Source organism: Hyperolius riggenbachi, chromosome 4 (genome assembly GCF_040937935.1).
Source record: "Hyperolius riggenbachi isolate aHypRig1 chromosome 4, aHypRig1.pri, whole genome shotgun sequence".
NCBI lineage: Eukaryota > Metazoa > Chordata > Amphibia > Anura > Hyperoliidae > Hyperolius > Hyperolius riggenbachi.
The window spans coordinates 24,986,098-25,000,699 of NC_090649.1; the positions used below are offsets into that span (position 1 = coordinate 24,986,098).

The window sequence follows — 14,602 nt, forward strand, 5'->3', positions numbered from 1 at the left end:
GCGCAGATGTGTATAGATGGGGGATTAGCTCAAATGGTAGAGCGCTCGCTTAGCATGCGAGAGGTAGCGAGATCGATGCCCGCATCCTCCACACACATGCTTTTCCATCTTGAACCCCAGAGACAAACACTCATATTCTGCACCTTCCGCTCGCTAGGAATGAGGATCAAAGGCTGGCAAAACCTTAGCTGGGGTATCCTTCGATAGCTCAGCTGGTAGAGCGGAGGACTGTAGATTGACAAAATGTTGAGAAAACTGTAATCCTTAGGTCGCTGGTTCGATTCCGGCTCGAAGGAACTTTTATGTCACGTTGATAACACACCGTCTTTCTTGTTGACCCTTTCCCGTTTGCATCCCATGATACAACAGCGTCTTCCTTACTCCACCGCTTTAGTGGAAAACGGCCCACATCTCTGGCAAACCATTTTTGGGCTTCTACCTGCCAGGGTAATTACCTATTACTGTTACCCTGACTCAATTAAAAAAGGGGAGTCGGGCAGCTTGCTAGAAAGAGTTACAGAGTTCAGCTGGGTAGGGTTGAGGATCAAAGGCCAAAAAAGACTCTTGTGGGGTATCCTTTCATAGCTCAGTGGCCATCAAGTTCCCCCTTTTTAGCCTCACTGCACCTCAGTCCAGAGCACACAAAAAAAGCAACAAGGGCAAGAGTGCTTTCTCCCACTTTCCATTCCATCTACTAGGTCATTGGAGAAGAACTAAAGTCAGTAGCGACCCTTATTGGCAGCAGCCCACTACTTTGTTTGAAGACAAAGTGCTTTGTATTTGACTTAATACCTCTAGCGACCCGTTTTGTCTGCTTCCACTTTTGGGAGTCTGATTACTTTTTACCGGTTGTATCACACCTTTCTAAAATTCCTACTTTTTGTTAGTGTTGGGCGAACATCTAGATGTTCGGGTTCGGGCCGAACAGGCCGAACATGGCCGCGATGTTCGGGTGTTCGACCCGAACTCCGAACATAATGGAAGTCAATGGGGACCCGAACTTTTGTGGTTTGTAAAGCCTCCTTACATGCTACATACCCCAAATTTACAGGGTATGTGCACCTTGGGAGTGGGTACAAGAGGAAAAATTTTTTTAGCAAAAAGAGCTTATAGTTTTTGAGAAAATCGATTTTAAAGTTTCAAAGGGAAAACTGTCTTTTAAATGCGGGAAATGTCTGTTTTCTTTGCACAGGTAACATGCTTTTTGTCGGCATGCAGTCATAAATGTAATACATATAAGAGGTTCCAGGAAAAGGGACCGGTAATGCTAACCCAGCAGCAGCACACGTGATGGAACAGGAGGAGGGTGGCGCAGGAGGAGAAGGCCACGCTTTGAGACACAACAACCCAGGCCTTGCATGAGGACAAGAAGCGTGCGGATAGCATGCTTTGTACCACCATGCAGTCATAAATGTAATAAAGATAAGTGGTTCAATAAATAGGGACCACGCGGCAACGCTAACCCAGCAGCAGCACACGTGATGGAACAGGAGGAGGCGCAGGAGGAGAAGGCCACGCTTTGTGAGACACAACAACCCAGGCCTTGCATGAGGACAAAAAGCGTGCGGATAGCATGCTTTGTACCGCCATGTAGTCATAAATGTAATAAAGATAAGAGGTTCCATAAACAGGGACCGGCAACGGTAACCCAGCAGCAGCAGCAGCAGCAGCAGCACACGTGATGGAACAGGAGGAGGCGCAGGAGGAGAAGGCCACGCTTTGTGAGACACAACAACCCAGGCCTTGCATGAGGACAAAAAGCGTGCGGATATAGCAGCAATGCTTTTTGCCGCCATGCAGTCATAAATGTAATACAGATGAGAGGTTCAATAAACAGGGACCGGAAACGCTAAACCATCCCAGATGTTCATCGGTCATGTTACTTGGTTGCGGTCCAGGAGTGTTGCGTAGTCGTTTCCAATCCAGGATTGATTCATTTTAATTTGAGTCAGACGGTCTGCATTTTCTGTGGAGAGGCGGATACGCCGATCTGTGATGATGCCTCCGGCAGCACTGAAACAGCGTTCCGACATAACGCTGGCTGCCGGGCAAGCCAGCACCTCTATTGCGTACATTGCCAGTTCGTGCCAGGTGTCTAGCTTCATGCCCGGTTTCAGGTCCAGCGGTGCCAGCCACAAATCCGTCTGTTCCTTTATTCCCCTCCAAATTTCCTCCCCTGTGTGCTGCTTATCCCCAAGGCAGATCAGCTTCAGCAACGCTTGCTGACGCATGCCAACAGCTGTGCTGCACTGCTTCCACGATCCTACTGCTGCTGGTGCTGGGTTAGCATTTCCGGATGAGGTACAGCTTTGAGATGCGTTGGAGGAGAAGGAGTCAGAGAGGTAGGTGCTGCTGTTGTTATCCAGCTGTTTGCGGCGTGGGCAACACCCGCGCCGTAGCAGGTGAGGAATCGCTGCCAGGCTCCACAAGGTTCACCCAGTGCGCGGTAAGGGAGATGTATCGACCCTGGCCGAACGCACTCGTCCAGGTGTCAGTGGTGAGGTGAACCTTGCAGGCAACGGCATTCTTCAAGCTTCGGGTTATTTAGCTGACCACGTGCTCATGCAACTCAGGCACTGCAGAGCGCGCAAAGTGGTAGCGGCTGGGAACCACGTAACGTGGGATGGCCACTGACATCATGCCCTTGAAGCTGTTTGTCTCCACCACTCGATATGGCAGCATTTCGCAGGCCAGAAGCTTGGCTATGCTGGCTGGCTGTTACTGCCACGGCCCGGGGGTCATTTGCTGGCAATTTCCTCTTGTGCTCAAACATCTCAGAGACAGACAACTCAACCGTAGCGCTGCACACCGAAGGGCTGTTGGTTGTTGTGTTTGATGAACACTGGGAGACCTCAAGAGCACTAGTCCGGAAAGTGACAGTGTCAGCATCGTCTGATGTTTGTGAATGTTGTGAACCACGCAATGGCTGGGCTACTGCTGCTGCTGAGGCGGGTCTGGTGGTGAGTCTGGTGAACCCAAGGGAGGCAGTGTTGCTGGTGGTACCCTGTCCTGCCGCGTTTGCCCACAGAGTGGGATGTTTGGATAGAATGTGGCGGCTCATGCTGGTGGTGGAGAGGTTGTTAATACTTTTCCCCCTGCTCAGGCGGGTCTTGCACACCTTGCAAATCGCCATGGTAACATCCTCAGTGCAGTCTTCAAAGAAAGCCCAGACTTTAACTGGCTGAGGACTCGGACCTCGTGCGTGATGTGCTGGTGCTGCTTAACCCACTGCTGGACGCTTGAGAGGTCATCCAAGTAATTATCTGGTCCTGTTCTTTTGGATCTGTGAGGGTTGTTGTCCTGGACAACATGGGCAGTATTGAGTGGGTTTTCTTGGGTGCTCCCCTGTGGCCTGTACGTGAACCGTCAGGGGAAACACCTCTTCCCTTGCCCCTCCCTCTTTCACCGGATTTCTTCCTCATTTCACTTATCCTTAAAGTACACGCTGACTGGCAGCAGTACAGTGGCAGTACAGAAATGCTATACAGTGGTGGGTGAGCGGTGTACCACTATTGTCAGCAGTGACACAGAGCACAATGCTATACAGTGGCGGGTGAGCGGTGTACTACTGTTCCCAGCAGACACAGAGTGGAAGTAAACACAATGCTATATAGTGTGGCTGAGCCGTGTACACAGAGTGGCATTAAACACAATGCTATATAGTCTGCTATATAGTCACCCCGAACAGGGTGATGTTCTGCAGAACCCGAACAGTGGCAAACACTGTTCGCCCAACACTACTGGGAGGGAACGCAGATTTTAGTACCTAAACACACTGTAGGGGCCATCGGGGCTGGGTAATAGATGGGAGGTATATTTCCCCGGTATTTGGACTATGGTCACTTTAAAACCCTGTGTGGTCCTAGGAAGGGAGTCCGGATTTTAGCAGCAAGCAGTTGCTGCTTGGTTTTTTTCTTCTCAGGGCCGGACTCCTGGGATGGGAGGGAAGGAAGGGCGGGCCTTCCCATCCCACCTAGGTACACACCTGGTTGTCAGTGAGGCTGAGAGTCTCACTAATTATGGTATTGATGAGATGCAAATTTATGCTTAAGAAGCAGCCTCAGAGGCAGTCTGAGGAGAGGTGTTGAAGGAGTAGCAAGTATGCTATGGAATCTCCTGACAAGGAATATTGGAGTATTTGATGGAAGCCAAACCATACCCTGTCTGTTGTTTGTATGGTGTTGGCCTGATGAAAACTGAACTTTGTTTGATCCTGCTGGACTGTATATTACCAAGCTGAAGTAAGCTGAACTGTTATTTTCCAGTTATTACTGCTGCATTGAAGCTGTTTTCTTCTACTGCACAATAAACGGACTTTGTTTTATACATCTGTGTACTGCGTGCTGGCTGCGACCCCCTTTAAACTTCACAACTGGTGCTCGGATGCGGGCAGCGCAGCACTGCAGGAAAAGAAAAAGTTCCGTTTAAAAAGTGACATTTAAAGGGCCAGTCTCCTTGTATGCATGATGGAGGAATTGCTGAAACAAATGGCCTTAGCAACTGTGCAGCTACAGCAGAGTATGGTGTCTCAGCAGGCGAGTATGGTGACTCAACAGCAAGCCACGGAAGCCCTGCGAGAGGCCTCAGAGACGCAAGCCAAAATCCTGCTTGAGGCGGTGCAGAAGCTGGCCCAGGGGAGAGAGACAGCAGGAGCTGCCCCTAGCAACCAGGCGATGGTGAGAGCCAGCCACTTTCTGCAGAAACTAACCCCCACAGATGATGTGGAAGCCTTTCTGAAAACGTTCGAAAGGACAGCAGAGCGGGAAGGATGGCCGAAAGACAAATGGGCTGGTATCCTTGCACCGTTCCTGACGGGAGAACCCCAGAAGGCCTACTACGATCTCAACTCTGCAGACGCCCTCGACTATGATCGACTACAGGCAGAGATCCTGGCCCGACTAGGTGTAACAACAGCGGTCCGGGCACAGAGGGTGTACAGCTGGCAATACCGGATGGATCATCCAGCCAGATCGCAGATGTATGACCTCATCCAACTGGCGACAAAGTGGCTGCAACCAGAGGTACTGACCGGGCCTGAGATGGTGGAGCGATTCGTGCTGGATCGTTTTCTGCGTGCCCTGCCGGTGGGACTACAGCGATGGGTCAGTCATGCGGACCCCAAAAAAGCGGAGCAGCTGGTGGAGTTGGTGGAGAGATATACCGTAGTGGAGGATCTACTCTCTCCGAAGGGCCAGGCGGGCCCCATCTTACCCCGTGTTGCAAGGCTCCCTGACTCTGGAAAGGGTGCTTCACGGAACTCCGCAACCAGCAATAGGGAAGTATTCCCAACAGCCGCTCAGGGGTTGCCACCTGCTATTGCTACACCCCGGAAGGGAGGTGTGATCCAGTGTTGGAGATGTTCTGCTTGGGGCCATACCAGAGCCCAGTGTCCACTGCAGGAGGAACCCATGCAGTGTGACGTACTACGGAGGGTGTCCTTTTTTGCCCAGGAGGTATGCCTGGCAGAGTGCCAGGAGAGTTTTGTGTGTCCCGTCAGTGTGAACCAGGTACCTGCCAAAGCCTTGCTGGACTCAGGCAGTATGGTAACCATGGTGCATGCTGATCTGATTGGAACTATTGACACTGTGCTAAAGCCGCTTAAGGTGGTGTGTATTCACGGAGACACAAAGACTTATCCTGTGGTGCCAGTGTCGATTTCAACGGACTGTGGGACAATTACTCACGACGTCGGTGTGGTAAGAAACCTAATGTGCCAAGTTATATTGGGTCGAGACTTTCCACTATTTTGGGTACTGTGGGAGAATGTCAAGGGGAAGTTGTTTAAGGACTCTGATAATAACTTAGCCCCTCCTCCCCCTACCAGAGAACTTGATGTACCAAGTCTAGATACAAATGTTGCAGAAAATGTATTGCAAAATGATCAGGTATTATTGCAAAAAGATGATGTCATGTTGCCAATGGATGAAAATGAGACTGACCATCCTTGTCGGGACCCTGAGCAGGTTACTGAGGGGGGGGATGATTCCCCATTACAAGTTATGTTGGGCGAGGATGATGAGGAATCTTCCCCCCAATCTATGCTCCCTGACCTGGATGTGTCAAAAGGGTTGTTTATCACTGCGCAGATGCGGGATCCAACGTTATCCCATGCGAGAGAACAAGTATCTGTGGTAAATGGAGTTCCCCAGGAACCGGGGGCAGAGGAGAGATTCCCTCATTTTTCAGTTCATGGGGATATGTTATATCGGGTTGCCAAGGTCAGAGAAGAGGTTGTTGAGCAGCTGCTAGTGCCTCAGGAGTTTCGGAGGATGGTACTAGACTTGGCTCACAATGAAGCATTGGGAGGTCACCTGGGTGCCGAGAAAACGGAGGCGCGGATAACTGACAGGTTTTACTGGCCTGGGTTAAAGGCCGAAGTAAAGAATTACTGCGCTTCTTGCCCCACCTGTCAGTTGACCGCGCCAGTGTCCCATTTTCGAAGCCCTTTGGTGCCCTTGCCAATCATCGAGGTGCCATTCGAGCGCATTGCCATGGATATAGTGGGGCCACTGGTAAAGTCTGCCAGGGGGCACCAATATATCCTTGTCATACTCGACTATGCCACTCGCTACCCGGAAGCCTTTCCGTTAAGAAAACCCACGTCCAAAGCTATCGCCCGAGAATTGTTTAATATGTTCACTCGGACGGGTTTTCCTAAGGAAATTCTTACGGACCAAGGAACCCCGTTTATGTCTAAAGTGATGGGTGATGTGTGTAAACTGTTCCAGATTAAGCAGATGAGAACCTCTGTTTACCACCCTCAGACAGATGGGCTGGTGGAACGGTTTAATAAAACCTTAAAAATGATGTTAAAAAGAGTTGTTCAAAGGGACGGAAAAGATTGGGATTGTTTATTGCCGGCAGTGATGTTTGCTGTTCGGGAGGTACCTCAAGCCTCCACAGGTTTTTCACCATTTGAACTGGTCTATGGGCGCAGACCTCGAGGGTTGCTTGACTTGGTCAAAGAAACCTGGGAAAGTGAGTCCAGTCCCCACAAAAGTGTGGTGGAACACGTTTCCCAGTTGCAAGAACGCATTGCCAAGGTGATGCCCCTGGTCAAGGAACACTTACTGGCAGCCCAAGAAGCGCAGAGTAGGGTATACAACCGCTCCGCAAAGATCAGGCAGTTCCAGGTGGGGGATAGAGTGGCAGTATTGATCCCAACCGTGGAGAGTAAATTCTTGGCCAGGTGGCACGGTCCCTTCGAGATCGTTGAAAAAGTGGGGGAAGTGAATTATAAGGTACATCAGCCAGGGAGACGGAAACCCTATCAACTGTATCACGTCAATCTGTTAAAACCCTGGAAAGAGAGAGAGACCACGCCGGTTAGGGTAGGTGTGAGTGTTGTACCCAAAATCAGCATTGAGGATGTGAAAATAGCCCCCACTCTTTCCAAATCCCAGGTCCAACAAGTAAAAGAGTTTCTTCAGAGAAACAAGGGGATATTTTCGGATTTGCCTGGACTTACGGGTATGGTGGAGCACAACATTGTTACTGAGCCCAGGGCTAAAGTGTTTGTCAGGCCCTATCGCATCCCGGAGGCCCGCAGAAAGGCGGTGTCAGAGGAAGTGAAGCGCATGTTAGAATTGGACGTTATTGAAGAATCGCAGAGTGAATGGTCAAGCCCGATTGTGTTGGTACCCAAGCCAAACGGAACTCTGCGATTCTGTAACGATTTCCGGAAATTAAACGAAATTTCCAAATTTGACGGTTATCCCATGCCCCGTGTGGACGAATTGATAGAAAGGTTAGGCCCAGCCCGCTACATAACCACATTAGATCTGACCAAAGGATATTGGCAAATACCCTTGGCCAAAGACGCCAGAGAGAAAACGGCATTTTCTACACCTGAGGGCCATTTTCAGTATAAAAGAATGCCGTTTGGGTTACAGACAGCCCCGGCCACATTTCAGAGAGTTATGGACAGAATGTTGCGTCCACACCAAAGATACGCGTCGGTCTATTTAGACGACATCGTAATTTTCAGTTCAGACTGGGAGTCCCACCTTCCCAAGGTGCAAGCAGTCCTGGATGCGTTAAAGAAGGCGGGTTTTACAGTGAACCCCGAGAAATGTGCCCTAGGTATGGAGGAAGCAAAGTACTTGGGGTACATTGTCGGAAGGGGGTTGGTAAAACCCCAAATTAACAAAATTGAGGCAATCCAGGAATGGCCCCGCCCCATCAGTAAGAAACAGGTTCGAGCTTTCTTAGGGATAGTGGGATACTACAGACGGTTCATTCCCAATTTTTCTACCCTAGCAGCTCCCCTAACTGACTTGACCAAGGGCCGGAAGTCAGTGATGATACAGTGGACAGCAGAGACAGAAAAAGCATTTTTGGAGCTGAAATCGGCATTATGTAGTCACCCTGTCCTGGTAGCCCCCGATTTCACTCGAGAGTTCGTAGTGCAGACAGATGCCTCAGATGTTGGGTTGGGGGCGGTCCTGTCTCAGGTGATTGATGGAGAAGAACATCCCATAGTTTTTCTCAGTCGGAAGCTGACGGCCGCTGAGAGAAACTATGCGGTAGTGGAGAGGGAATGCTTGGCCATAAAATGGGCCCTGGACTCCCTGCGCTACTATTTGTTGGGTAGAAAATTTAGGTTGATCTCTGACCATGCCCCGCTAGCATGGATGAAAAGAAACAAAGGAACGAATGCAAGAGTGTCCCGGTGGTTTCTCTCTCTCCAGGAGTTCAACTATGTGGTGGAACATAGGCCGGGTAAAGTGCACCAGAACGCTGATGCCCTTTCCCGAGTCCACTGTTTAGTGGGTCTATGTGCCTCCACCGCCTCGGGGTTGAGGCAGAGGGGGGGGATATGTAGGGGCCATCGGGGCTGGGTAATAGATGGGAGGTATATTTCCCCGGTATTTGGACTATGGTCACTTTAAAACCCTGTGTGGTCCTAGGAAGGGAGTCCGGATTTTAGCAGCAAGCAGTTGCTGCTTGGTTTTTTTCTTCTCAGGGCCGGACTCCTGGGATGGGAGGGAAGGAAGGGCGGGCCTTCCCATCCCACCTAGGTACACACCTGGTTGTCAGTGAGGCTGAGAGTCTCACTAATTATGGTATTGATGAGATGCAAATTTATGCTTAAGAAGCAGCCTCAGAGGCAGTCTGAGGAGAGGTGTTGAAGGAGTAGCAAGTATGCTATGGAATCTCCTGACAAGGAATATTGGAGTATTTGATGGAAGCCAAACCATACCCTGTCTGTTGTTTGTATGGTGTTGGCCTGATGAAAACTGAACTTTGTTTGATCCTGCTGGACTGTATATTACCAAGCTGAAGTAAGCTGAACTGTTATTTTCCAGTTATTACTGCTGCATTGAAGCTGTTTTCTTCTACTGCACAATAAACGGACTTTGTTTTATACATCTGTGTACTGCGTGCTGGCTGCGACCCCCTTTAAACTTCACAACACGATACAACATGTTTTCCGGGGTCGGACTCTGAGGCACATACAGATGGTCCCGATCATCATCCTCATCATACAACTCTTCTCCTGAGTCTGACCCACCCACCACCTCTGCCACCCCAACATCCCCAGACACAGACCCCTCATCGTCCTCAACATTAACTTGGGATGCTGGCCTGAGCCAGACCTCCTCCTCCACATCAGGCCCCATCATCTCCTCAATGGCAGCCCTCATTAATCGCTCTGGCGACGGACTGATGGACACAACGTTCTCCTCCGGGGAGGGCTGCTGCTGACCACTGGCTGCTGGGGTGGATGTTATAGCTTGCGTGGGGCGTTGGCTGTTGCTGTTGTTGGGAGTGCTGCTCACAGCGGAGGTCTCTGGGGAACTCATGTTGAGCTCATATAGTGGTTGACGGTGAGTGGAGTATTACTGATCCCAGCAATATACACACTGACTGGCAGAGTACGCAATGCTATATAGTGTGGCTGAGCGGTGTACACAGAGTGGCAGTAAACACAATGCTATATAGTCTGGCTGAGCGAGCGGTGTACTACTGTTCCCAGCAGAATCAGAGTGGCAGTAAACAATGGTATATAGTCTGGCTGAGCGGTGTACACAGAGTGTCAGTAAACAATGGTATATAGTCTGGCTGAGCGGTGTACACACAATGCTATATAGTCTGCTATATAGTGTCAGTAAACAATGGTATATAGTCTGGCTGAGCGAGCGGTGTACTACTGTTCCCAGCAGAATCAGAGTGGCAGTAAACAATGGTATATAGTCTGGCTGAGCGGTGTACACAGAGTGTCAGTAAACAATGGTATATAGTCTGGCTGAGCGAGCGGTGTACTACTGTTCCCAGCAGAATCAGAGTGGCAGTAAACAATGGTATATAGTCTGGCTGAGCGGTGTACACAGAGTGTCAGTAAACAATGGTATATAGTCTGGCTGAGCGGTGTACACAGAGTGTCAGTAAACAATGGTATATAGTCTGGCTGAGCGGTGTACACAGAGTGGCAGTAAACACAATGCTATATACTCTGGCTGAGCGAGCGGTGTACTACTGTTCCCAGCAGACACAGAACAGTAAACAGAATGCTATATAGTGTGGCTGAGCGAGCGGTGTACCACTATTCCCAGCAGACACAGAACAGTAAACAGAATGCTATATAGTGTGGCTGAGCGAGCGGTGTACCACTATTCCCAGCAGACACAGAACAGTAAACAGAATGCTATATAGTGTGGCTGAGCGAGCGGTGTACCACTATTCCCAGCAGACACAGAACAGTGAACAGAATGCTATATAGTGTGGCTGAGCGAGCGGTGTACCACTATTCCCAGCAGACACAGAACAGTGAACAGAATGCTATATAGTGTGGCTGAGCGAGCGGTGTACCACTATTCCCAGCAGACACAGAACAGTAAACAGAATGCTATATAGTGTGGATGAGCGAGCGGTGTACCACTATTCCCAGCAGACACAGAACAGTAAACAGAATGCTATATAGTGTGGCTGAGCGAGCGGTGTACCACTATTCCCAGCAGACACAGAACAGTGAACAGAATGCTATATAGTGTGGCTGAGCGAGCGGTGTACCACTATTCCCAGCAGACACAGAACAGTGAACAGAATGCTATATAGTGTGGCTGAGCGAGCGGTGTACCACTATTCCCAGCAGACACAGAACAGTAAACAGAATGCTATATAGTGTGGCTGAGCGAGCGGTGTACCACTATTCCCAGCAGACACAGAACAGTAAACAGAATGCTATATAGTGTGGCTGAGCGAGCGGTGTACCACTATTCCAAGCAGACACAGAACAGTGAACAGAATGCTATATAGTGTGGCTGAGCGAGCGGTGTACCACTATTCCCAGCAGACACAGAGTGGCAGTAAACAGAATGCTATATAGTGTGGCTGAGCGAGGTACACAGAGTGGCAGTAAACAGAATGCTATATAGTGTGGCTGAGCAAGCGGTGTACTACTGTTCCCAGCAGTGACACAATGACAGGGGGGACCCTGGCTAGCGTGGCTGGAGCGCGAACTACCCTGCCTGCCTACCCAAAGCTAAACCCACAGACAAATGGCGGAGATATGACGTGGTTCGGGTATTTATTTACCCGAACCACGTGACAGTTCGGCCAATCAGAGCGCGTTCGGGTCCGAACCACGTGACCCGTTCGGCCAATCACAGCGCTAGCCGAACGTTCGGGGAACGTTCGGCCATGCGCTCTTAGTTCGGCCATATGGCCGAACGGTTTGGCCGAGCACCGTCAGGTTTTCGGCCGAACTCGAACATCACCCGAACAGGGTGATGTTCTGCAGAACCCGAACAGTGGCGAACACTGTTCGCCCAACACTACTTTTTGTTGACCCCTTGCTCAACACTCTGTGAAGACAAAAGAAATGTTGTAAAATACACAGTCCTCCATTCCAATGAAACTGTGTGGCGTTCCATCGTTAACTCTGACATCGCAGTTCCGCTCATCCGCCCGCGTCTCTTGCGCAGATGTGTATAGATGGGGGATTAGCTCAAATGGTAGAGCGCTCACTTAGCATGCGAGAGGTAGCGGGATCGATGCCCGCATCCTCCACACACATGCTTTTCCATCTTGAACCCCAGAGACAAACACTCATTTTCTGCACCTTCCGCTCGCTAGGAATGAGGATCAAAGGCTGGCAAAACCTTAGCTGGGGTATCCTTCGATAGCTCAGCTGGTAGAGCGGAGGACTGTAGATTGACAAAATGTTGAGAAAACTGTAATCCTTAGGTCGCTGGTTCGATTCCGGCTCGCAGGAACTTTTACGTCACGTTGATAACACACCGTCTTTCTTGTTGACCCTTTCCCGTTTGCATCCCATGATACAACAGCGTCTTCCTTACTCCACCGCTTTAGTGGAAAACGGCCCACATCTCTGGCAAACCATTTTTGGGCTTCTACCTGCCAGGGTAATTACCTATTACTGTTACCCTGACTCAATTAAAAAAGGGGAGTCGGGCAGCTTGCTAGAAAGAGTTACAGAGTTCAGCTGGGTAGGGTTGAGGATCAAAGGCCAAAAAAGACTCTTGTGGGGTATCCTTTCATAGCTCAGTGGCCATCAAGTCCCCCCTTTTTAGCCTCACTGCACCTCAGTCCAGAGCACAAAAAAAAAAGCAACAAGGGCAAGAGTGCTTTCTCCCACTTTCCATTCCATCTACTAGGTCATTGGAGAAGAACTAAAGTCAGTAGCGACCCTTATTGGCAGCAGCCCACTACTTTGTTTGAAGAAAAAGTGCTTTGTATTTGACTTAATACCTCTAGCGACCCGTTTTGTCTGCTTCCACTTTTGGGAGTCTGATTACTTTTTACCGGTTGTATCACACCTTTCTAAAATTCCTACTTTTTGTTGACCCCTTGCTCAACACTCTGTGAAGACAAAAGAAATGTTGTAAAATACACAGTCCTCCATTCCAATGAAACTGTGTGGCGTTCCATCGTTAACTCTGACATCGCAGTTCCGCTCATCCGCCCGCGTCTCTTGCACAGATGTGTATAGATGGGGGATTAGCTCAAATGGTAGAGCGCTCGCTTAGCATGCGAGAGGTAGCGGGATCGATGCCCGCATCCTCCACACACATGCTTTTCCATCTTGAACCCCAGAGACAAACACTCATTTTCTGCACCTTCCGCTCGCTAGGAATGAGGATCAAAGGCTGGCAAAACCTTAGCTGGGGTATCCTTCGATAGCTCAGCTGGTAGAGCGGAGGACTGTAGATTAACAAATTGTTGAGAAAACTGTAATCCTTAGGTCGCTGGTTCGATTCCGGCTTGAAGGAACTTTTACGTCACATTGATAACACACCGTCTTTCTTGTTGACCCTTTCCCGTTTGCATCCCATGATACAACAGCGTCTTCCTTACTCCACCGCTTTAGTGGAAAACGGCCCACATCTCTGGCAAACCATTTTTGGGCTTCTACCTGCCAGGGTAATTACCTATTACTGTTACCCTGACTCAATTAAAAAAGGGGAGTCGGGCAGCTTGCTAGAAAGAGTTACAGAGTTCAGCTGGGTAGGGTTGAGGATCAAAGGCCAAAAAAGTCTCTTGTGGGGTATCCTTTCATAGCTCAGTGGCCATCAAGTTCCCCCTTTTTAGCCTCACTGCACCTCAGTCCAGAGCACAAAAAAAAAGCAACAAGGGCAAGAGTGCTGTCTCCCACTTTCCATTCCATCTACTAGGTCATTGGAGAAGAACTAAAGTCAGTAGCGACCCTTATTGGCAGCAGCCCACTACTTTGTTTGAAGACAAAGTGCTTTGTATTTGACTTAATACCTCTAGCGACCCGTTTTGTCTGCTTCCACTTTTGGGAGTCTGATTACTTTTTACCGGTTGTATCACACCTTTCTAAAATTCCTACTTTTTGTTGACCCCTTGCTCAACACTCTGTGAAGACAAAAGAAATGTTGTAAAATACACAGTCCTCCATTCAAATGAAACTGTGTGGCGTTCCATCGTTAACTCTGACATCGCAGTTCCGCTCATCCGCCCGCGTCTCTTGCGCAGATGTGTATAGATGGGGGATTAGCTCAAATGGTAGAGCGATCGCTTAGCATGCGAGAGGTAGCGGGATCGATGCCCGCATCCTCCACACACATGTTTTTCCATCTTGAACCCCAGAGACAAACACTCATTTTCTGCACCTTCCGCTCGCTAGGAATGAGGATCAAAGGCTGGCAAAACCTTAGCTGGGGTATCCTTCAATAGCTCAGCTGGTAGAGCGGAGGACTGTAGATTGACAAAATGTTGAGAAAACTGTAATCCTTAGGTTGCTGGTTCGATTCCGGCTCGAAGGAACTTTTACGTCACGTTGATAACACACCGTCTTTCTTGTTGACCCTTTCCCGTTTGCATCCCATGATACAACAGCGTCTTCCTTACTCCACCGCTTTAGTGGAAAACGGCCCACATCTCTGGCAAACCATTTTTGGGCTTCTACCTGCCAGGGTAATTACCTATTACTGTTACCCTGACTCAATTAAAAAAGGGGAGTCGGGCAGCTTGCTAGAAAGAGTTACAGAGTTCAGCTGGGTAGGGTTGAGGATCAAAGGCCAAAAAAGACTCTTGTGGGGTATCCTTTCATAGCTCAGTGGCCATCAAGTTCCCCCTTTTTAGCCTCACTGCACCTCAGTCCAGAGCACAAAAA

General features: G+C 49.5%; 4 non-coding genes across 4 annotated transcripts; all 4 read left to right on the forward strand.

Annotated features, from left to right (window-relative positions):
- The first annotated feature begins 197 nt into the window (after positions 1 to 197).
- Positions 198 to 296, forward strand: TRNAY-GUA (transfer RNA tyrosine (anticodon GUA)). Its single transcript has 2 exons — positions 198 to 234; positions 261 to 296. It is a non-coding gene; the product is annotated as a tRNA-Tyr (tRNA).
- A 12,661-nt stretch (positions 297 to 12,957) lies between these two features.
- On the forward strand, positions 12,958 to 13,030 carry TRNAA-AGC (transfer RNA alanine (anticodon AGC)). Its single transcript has one exon. It is a non-coding gene; the product is annotated as a tRNA-Ala (tRNA).
- A 106-nt stretch (positions 13,031 to 13,136) lies between these two features.
- TRNAY-GUA (transfer RNA tyrosine (anticodon GUA)) lies at positions 13,137 to 13,235 on the forward strand. The gene is made up of 2 exons: positions 13,137 to 13,173; positions 13,200 to 13,235. It is a non-coding gene; the product is annotated as a tRNA-Tyr (tRNA).
- A 739-nt stretch (positions 13,236 to 13,974) lies between these two features.
- On the forward strand, positions 13,975 to 14,047 carry TRNAA-AGC (transfer RNA alanine (anticodon AGC)). The gene has a single exon. It is a non-coding gene; the product is annotated as a tRNA-Ala (tRNA).
- Positions 14,048 to 14,602: the final 555 nt, after the last annotated feature.